The following is an 8611-nucleotide window of genomic DNA, read 5'->3' on the forward strand; positions in this document are numbered from 1 at the left end:
TGAACCTAACCTTTCCGTAGGTGATGTCCGGACACAAGTCATCCTTCCCGGTCAAGGACTTACTAACACCTTATTGTCCTTGGCCCGACAACCCTTCGGAGTATTGGCGGTCATGTACATTTGTCCGGCTCCCGACCCAATGCCATCAATGACGGGAGCTGACCAAAGATCTGTTCAATCTAACCATGAACAACTGGAATATGGACGGGGACGCTTGGTTTGGGAATTAGCTTTTCGCGATTGAGTTAACGCATTATGTTCTTCTTCAAATGAGAATGATCCCAGGCTACAATAAGTACTCATTTGAATTTTCAGCTCGAGCGAGCGACTGGATCAAAAGTTATGCCGTCTGAAAAAGCACTACAAAGCTCTTCAATGAATGAACGAACTAGCCCTCTTGTGGTAATTGATTACCAGAGGAGGGCTAAGTCATTCATTCTGTGCTCTGTTATGTATTGCACTTTGAGAGGGCATAACTTTTGACCCAGTCGTTTGATTGAGCTGACATTTGAAATAGGCCATCGCAGGGATCTAGAGCCAGCCTTATTTGACGAAGAATTTAATTCATTGACTTGAATTGGAGTTGCTAATTTTCAACCTTCCCATCCCCGTCCATATTCCAGTGGTTCATGATCTGACTAACCCACTCTACTGCAATAACCAAGATTTTCATCATTTACCATTTGCACTCAACCAATCCTAGTCAAACTCACTGTTATACCACACTCTAGTTAACTCTTTTATCAGTCTTGACCATTTTATTCTTTTATCAATCGATTTTTGTATATGATATTTATACATACAGATTTATACATTTTACAATCCGACATGACCAAGAGTCGCAATAAAGTTATTTATTTACTAAGGCTGCATCTGTGGACGACTCCTGGTTCAGCATTGAAACCAGCTCATCTAATCTTCCTATAATCCAGGGTCAATGTTCATCCTTGGACATCATTTTATGCTTTGCAAAATCAGCCTGTGGTGGCAAGGGCTTTGCTGGAAACGCCAAAATCAGCCTCTGGTGGCAAGGGCTTCACCCGCAAACGTCAAAATCAGCCTCTGGGGCCTTTGGTGGCGAGGGCTTCGCCTGCAAACGCCAATATCAACCCCTGGTGGGGAGGGCTTCGCCCGCAAACGTCAAAATCAGCCTCTGGGGCTCCTGATGGCGAGGGCTTCGCCTGCAAATGCCAATATTAGCCTCTGGTGGCGAGGTCCTCGCACGGATTTTTTCCATTAAACTAGCAATGATGTAGAGTTAAATTGTGCTTTGCAAAAGAGGACCCACCTTAAATTAGATATTAGAAATAAGACTTCCCAGCAAAGCACCACATTTTAACCACGCACGGCAACGGCAAAATTGGTGTCAGTTTGCTTTACAAGCCAAGATTACAAGGAGTTCACTGGGATTTCGCAATCCATTTCAAGATTTTGATCTTTTATCATTCAAAATCCTCTTGTTGAAGTCCAAAATAACTTATTAAAAACTTCCTTGGCAAGCTGAGACTTTGTTAGGGGGATGGGTCAACCTTTGACGTGCTTGCGACCACCTTGACATGAAGATTCGGAAGGTGAGTGAGCAAGAAGTTGAACTTCTGGCCATGATGCTGTAGTTTGTGAACTATGTCCGTTGAAAATTATTCTGTCACGATATTGACCAATCCGACCTTGAGCTGGCAATCTCGCATATGGTTGACGGGATCCACTGCCCCTAAAGAGAAATCAGTTAATGAACGACTTTTGCAAGAGCAGAATAGGCACCAATATGGACTCCACATACCCACCATCTCAATTTCCCCCACTTAGCCTTCCGTGAGGTCCTCCCTATTGAGTTGAATAGACTTCAAGAAGCAGGGAAGACAAAGAAAAGCTCCAGGAAAGTCTGGGAAAGAGGTAGCTTGCATAATCAGCAACTCGTCTAAATGAGGATTTAGAAAGAGGGAATATGTAATCCACTCGTCTTTATCTTCTCATCGGCATCGACCAGGCACCGATCGTTTGCTCCACAGCACAGATCTGTGCCCAGAGCCATGGAATCCATGCCAGAGCCCATGACAACGACGTCTCCCAGCGTTGCCTTGCCTCGCCGGCGTGGGCGCAACAGGTCCGCACTTTGATGACGAGCGGGGCGTTAGGGCACATTCTCAACCCCTCATCGACCGCCGCATAGCTCAGTCGATTTCAAATCTGCCATGAAAAGAATCTTGCACACTTTCACAGCTGTGTCGCTCCAACGCAATGCGAATGACATACAACATTGGCCCAATCATTCAAGATGTCTTGGACAAGCCATAGATATAGACTAGTCACAACACACGCATGACCGATTCCAGACTAGGAATATGATGCTTTCAACTAGTCAGAGAAGCGACACTCACGAGATTTCTGAGATTTTTTTTGCTCCCTCGCGGCTGCCTAGTGTATGCGATAGAGATCGGCTTTGAACACATTTAGTTACGTGATTCTCAAAATCAAGTTCCAAATTCAGGGAGCCAGTGAGTTGGTGGCTCGCTTGCCTGCTTTGGTTGAAACTGCGTAACGCAAGAGAAGCCGATCAGCCCGACACCCTGCTCCCCAACTACCAAAATGTGTGATAAAGGTTATTCTCCACCGATTAGTTGGCGGTGCTCATTTTTAAATTTGTGGCAAAATGTTAAAAAGTTTAGATAAAGAATTTAAGGGTTATTGATATCGTGTTAGGTTGGGTTAGGTAAGGCTAAATTAGGTCAGGTTAAGATTTAAAAAAAAAGTAGCACCGCCAACTAATCGGTGGAGAATAACGTTTACCAAAATGTGTTCAAAGCAAAGCCTCAAGTGGCTTGGTTGGAGTGACTTTTCTCTGCTCTACTTTCAACGACCGGCATTAGGCCTACAGTGTTAAGGTCGGGTGGGCCTACGTCCTGACGAAATATCAGTTCCTCTATGGCTCAAAATTTTCGACTTTTTAGCAATTTGGTTAATATGGGTGAATACTTTTTATCCCTGATGGTTTTGAGGTTGGCGAAAACTAGCTCACTTTTAAACAATGCACGGTGATATGATCTCAATCACCAACATAAAAAGTTCAATCAAAAATAATCTTGAATCAATTTTAGCTGAGTTTTCACTGCAAGTTCCTGGATAAACCGAAATCTCATTTCTCATTTCAAAGCACGGCGAAGGAGAATCGGTTTGTTCAGGGAGCCCAAACGAGCTTTTATAGAAGGATAAAATGGCAAACTTATCAAAATTGATCACATTGTCTGAACATAATCAACGTCAAATGAGCTTAAACACAATTCATTAGAATTGTATCATCGGTAGCTCTTTTCATCTTTAAAGCATAGGCTATTTTTCGCCAACCTGAAAAAACTCTTCAGGGATGAAAAGTATTACCCATATTAACCAAATTACTAAAAAGTCGAAAATTTTGAGCAGTAAAGGAACTTGATATTTCGTCAGCACGTAGGCCCACCCTTCCTTAACACTGCAGGCCTAATGCCGTTCGTTGAAAGCATCACATACCTAGTCTGGTATCAGGGTCAGGCGTGAACAAAAAGCCAATGCAGTTGTAATAACATTTAGGCAGTCTCTAGAAACTTAGGTCCCATTTGTCAGTCAGGATATCAGGGCTGCCAGGCATATGATGAAAATTACGTTTTCATGAATATCAAGAGAGCTATGGACAGGACGAACTTGAAACATGACAAGACTAATGGCGCAGCCCTGATGACTAGGCTTGGTCGTCTAGGTACGTCCATATGAAAAGAGATGTTTCAGATCATTTTACCTGATAATAAGGACGAAAGAAAGTCTTCTCCAAAAATCCCACCGTCGCATTTGCCATCGCACTCCCCAACACAGAAAGCCTGGCCGAGCATTTCAGAGCGCACACTTCAGCGACATCTTCAAACAGAATCCCATAGACAATGATAATTTTCACCAAATTGTGCAACGCGTCGCACAGGACCGCCATTCCCTTCCAGGTCAGATTGGGGGATTCTTTGTTGCCTCAATGGCCACTCACGCTTGAAGCAAGACAAACGTCATCGTACTTTTTAATGTAGAACCCCATGATGTCCTTGACTTGGGTTTTCGACAACCCCGCGGTTTCTGGCGTCAGTTTTTGTAGTTCGGAGGTCGTCACTTGCTTGTTGGGGCGGCGTTGAAACGGCGTTGGTTCTTGGCAGGGTTGGTTACGGGATACTCCCGGACCGCTTGAAGGAGGGCATAAAAATATTCTTGACATAAGGATCCCGAGTTTCTTTAGATTTTCCTCAGGAACTATTGCGGAATAATAATTCTAGAATTTACGTGGCTCCAAGTCCCTCATGGCCATGGTAAAAACTATTCCGGGCAAGACGGAAGAATCTTTGGCCTCAAAAGCTATCATTGCCCTGGTATTGTTATTTCCAGGAGCCATTATAAAACTTCGACCCTGGTTTAATCTTGATAAGGGAGGATTGGGCCAGTTTTCAGTTCTCCTGGGATCAAGCAGGTAAGTGACCAAGTGTCAATCTGCCCTCTCAAAGTGCAGTACATAACAGAGCACAGAATGAATGACTTAGCCCTCTTCTGGTAATCAATTGCCACAAGAGAGCTAGTTCGTTCATTCATTGAAGAGCTTTGTAGTGCCTTTTAAGACTGCATAACTTTTGATCCAGCCGCTCGATCAAGCTGAAAATTGAAATGAGTAATTGTTGTTGCCTGGGATCATTCTCATTTGAAGAAGAACATAATGCGTTAACTTAATCGCGAAAAGCTAATTCCCAAACCAAGCGTCCCCGTCCATATTATAGTTGTTCATGATTCAACAACCTCATTATTACTAAAGAGCCCCAGCCAAGCTCTCACACAGTCAGATAAGTTTTTAGTGTCATCCTGAAACAAGTTGAAGACAGCTGAGATGTGTTCAAGTTGTTTTTTCATATTTTGTGCTTCAAGAACGATGAGCCTATTGTTGAGGAATGTCTTTACGTTAGAAGGAACTTCAACATCAGGCATGTCAATGAGCTCGCAATATATCTCATAGTTCCAAAAAAATGTGTCAATGTCCGCAGTTTGAGAGTTCCACCTGGTCTGGTTTGGGATTTGAGGGTGTAATCCACCTTTCTCGGCCAAAAGGGCGGCAGGCTTGTGATGGTCTCTAAAGAAGTTTTGAACTGCGACAATGGACTTCATAGTTTGGTGAGGCGTAGCACATTTTTCAACAAGATTCAAGTAATGGGCAGAGCAACCGTAAACAATATTTTTTCCTCCATTCTTGCAACAACCTACGAACCTTCATTTTTTGCTCATTGTCTGAACAAAAGCCACCACTTTTGCTCCAAATTTCTTTTCAATACCGATTTCTTTGCCATTTCCACACAATATTCAGCCGTCTTGACATAAGCTCCAATAGATTCAAAGTTCAGCGGGTACGACTTACCCTTGCAAATAAGGTTTGCAGCCAGAATTGGAGCTCCATGGGTGTCTGATCAAACATCTTGGCACACAATGGCCAATTTCCCGTTGAGAGCACGAGACTCTGCCTCACACTCCTTCTCAATTTTGTCTAAAAGGGGTCCGCTGAGGCCCTTATGGGTTAAAAGAGGTTTGTGAGCCGTTAAACCTGGCCTTGTAGCTTCTTTGGCCTTTTTGAATGATGGGCTTTCTGCCAATCTGAATGAGATTCTATTCTCAAAAAAAATGCTGCCCATGCCTTTTGAATCTTTCATGGTCATGGCCATTCCTCCTGATGAAAAAGCTATTGACTGGACTAGAGCTTGATAGATGTCTCCATTTAGCTGATTGATCTTCTGAGGAAGAACAAGCAGGAATCTGGTCGCAGTTTTGGTCTTGATTTTGATCGCCATGTCCTTCACTTTTGTTCTTAGCTTTACAATTATCCAAATGGTCTGATGCTCTGTCTGCCCTCTTTCATTTTCCCATGGACACAACTTTAGCGCAAAACTTGCGTTGGAATTCAAGGTTAGGCTCTCCCGATATCTTTGCATAACTTGCCCAAGGGCTCTCCCTCTCAAATCCTAGAGGAGGTGGTGTCATTGTGAGCACAGCGAAATACTGATACAGCCAAATATTTTACTTTCTTTACTTTTCGGGCTTAGGAATAAGGCTTGAAAGCAAAGAGTCATGAAAAAATAAAGTGTCCCAGAAATCTTAGAAAACACGGAAATCCCGCCCGTTAATCCCATGGGATGGGATTTTCGTCAGATTGGCGGGATTTGCCCAACCCTGGTTCTTGGCCAGTTGTTCCAGGTCGGAATCCATTTGGGTAGGCGCGGCGGTGTGGTCGGCCATTGATCGAATTTGGCTCCAGTACTTAGCGAGTGGTGAACCATGTATTCTTTCCGAAAGCTTCCATTTCACTGTGCCAAACCACAGACCTGTGTGCCCAACGAGTTGTTTAGGCGGCTACTTCAAACTACAGCTGCATTGGCGATGGCTCAGGCTTGCCAGATCGGAGTGAGTGAGTTATGCCATCCTCTGCAGCAAATTGTGTCAAATATGTTCTCTAGACTTAAAATTGTCATTTTGAACAATTTCTCACCAAGTTATGTCAATCATGTCCTATATTTTCAAAATAGGACAATCTTTTTTGGGATGTCATTATATCCCAGGACCCAATTTGTGATTTTTATTTTGAGAAATATGACATAATTTATGGCCTACTGGCAAACCAGCGATAGTCTGTGGTGGGTTTGAGTATGTTATTTTTTTAAGCCAAATTTTGCGTTAGCACTCAATGTTTTTTATAATGAACAACTGGAGATGTCACATAATTTTATAATATTATTTCATGCTACTGCGATAGTCAATGATATATTAAGGTGACAACGTAATTAAATTTGTCTTGTTTTGAATGTTTGCCTACCAATCAGAAGGCGAGGTCGCAAATCCTCCTTGTGAAATATTGAATTGTGTCTGAATCATTATGCCATGACTACTTACAAAACGATTTAGATTTTCAATGACTCGCCTCCAGAGCTTCAGTTTTTTTCTTTCCAATTTCCTTTGAATACCATTTTCTGTACCCTTTCACAAATCTTTGATGCTGCTAGAGTTGCATTTCTTTTGTCTTTTCTATATCCTCTGAAGCATTTTCCTTTGCTGGTCAGGTTCCGCGTCGTGCCAATCTATTTAGTTGTTGTTTCTATGTGCCCCTTCTTTCTTTTGCTCAATCATATTTAGAGCATTCTAAATACTCAACTGTAGAGTTTCTCGAAGTCCATGATGTATTTGCTCTTAGTCAGTACGGGTTCCGAACGTATTTTAGTACAGTTACCCAACTGATTGAGCATTTAAAGCAGGCCATAAATAGGGACGGGCAAAGAGACAATAAGGTTTAAGAAATAAGCCTCAAAGGTGCAGAAACAGGTGCAGAAAAGACCAAAAAGTGTAACAAAAGGTGGAAATAAAATCGGAAAAGATGGGATATTCCTTTTTTTTCAAAGTAGTACGAATTTGAAAAGTGCCTTCTTGAACAACCTAATTTTGCCTCAATTTTCGACAAATTTGACATAACTTTCTTTGAATTAGGTCAAGAAATGCTTCCCCATGCTTGTTGTTTCTCTTTTCCCAGAATAGATAGATCTGCACCATTAATCTAGTTTCTACATTGATCTAAGAGAAGAAAAGTTGAGATTTTTCCTCCTCAAAAAGAGAAGGATAGTAAGTCTGGAGAAGGTAAGGAAAGCAGTTATGGTGCGTTTTTTTCGGTTTGGTCAATCTTGAAAAGTGTTGGATTCTTATCTTTCCTTGCACCGTGAACGGCGCTCCCAATCCCAACGGATCGAATATTCCCGCGACTTTACCGAGAAGGCCCCTGCTTGTGAATTGGGGTTCCCCTTCTAAGCTCTTTAAGGTGAATGAGGGGGTATCACTGAACAGGTCCCATTTCATACCTTGAATTATTCCATCATTTCCGGCAAGTTCCACCTGTTCCATGTCTTCGTCACACATTGTTTTCTGGATCGCATGGGCGTTTGAAGCCCATTTTGTAAGGTGGAAACTCCCGTTTTTCAAAGTCTGGCTGACCAACATATTGGTCTTGACTGCTGCCTCCATGATGCGATGACTGTTCAGATAGTCATTCATATAGAACCGACTCTTCACTAGGTCGAGAACTTCTGGACTTCCAAACTCTTCCGCCGTTCTCCAGAGCACATGGATAGCTTGGCATGGTGAGGGAGCATCGCCGAACACCACCCCGGTCATCTCGAATATTTCGGGTTCTTCATCCCCATCGCTCCATATAAATCAATGGAAGCGAGCGTCTTCTTTCCTCAGACTCACTTGACTATACATGGCCTCAATGTCAGAAGTGCAGGCTACTTCGTATTCTCTGAAGCCGGTGAGGAGTCGTGCCAAATCATTTTGAAGAGGGGGCCCGGTGAAGAGGCAATCATTGAGAGACTTGCCGAAATACTTGGCCGCCGAATCAAAGACTACCCTTAACTTCCTCATACTCGGGTCCTTTAGACGCCATGATGTGGGATCCATCTTTAACAAGGATGATCAATTTCCTCTTGTTCGGTAATCTTGATGGCAAATCCCTTCTCGATGTATTTCCCAATGGCCTTGGATAGGTCCTCAGCAAAATCCTGATTAAGGGCCATCTTCTTCTTCAAGG

At 42.9% G+C, this 8611-nt stretch overlaps 1 long non-coding RNA gene across 2 annotated transcripts; it reads right to left on the reverse strand.

Moving 5' to 3' along the window:
• Nucleotides 1-536: 536 nt before the first annotated feature.
• LOC131880556 (uncharacterized) lies at nt 537-7037 on the reverse strand. 2 transcript variants are annotated; one of them, XR_009373278.1, is made up of 4 exons: nt 5408-7037; nt 4035-4196; nt 3770-3885; nt 538-2187 (listed from the first exon to the last, which is right to left on the reverse strand). It is a non-coding gene; the product is annotated as an uncharacterized LOC131880556 (long non-coding RNA). The 2 variants fall into 2 exon arrangements; XR_009373277.1 differs by having other exon boundaries at nt 537-2187; nt 3770-4196.
• Between the last annotated feature and the right edge of the window lie 1574 nt (nt 7038-8611).

Source organism: Tigriopus californicus, chromosome 5 (genome assembly GCF_007210705.1).
Source record: "Tigriopus californicus strain San Diego chromosome 5, Tcal_SD_v2.1, whole genome shotgun sequence".
In the NCBI taxonomy this organism is placed as follows: Eukaryota; Metazoa; Arthropoda; class Copepoda; order Harpacticoida; family Harpacticidae; genus Tigriopus; species Tigriopus californicus.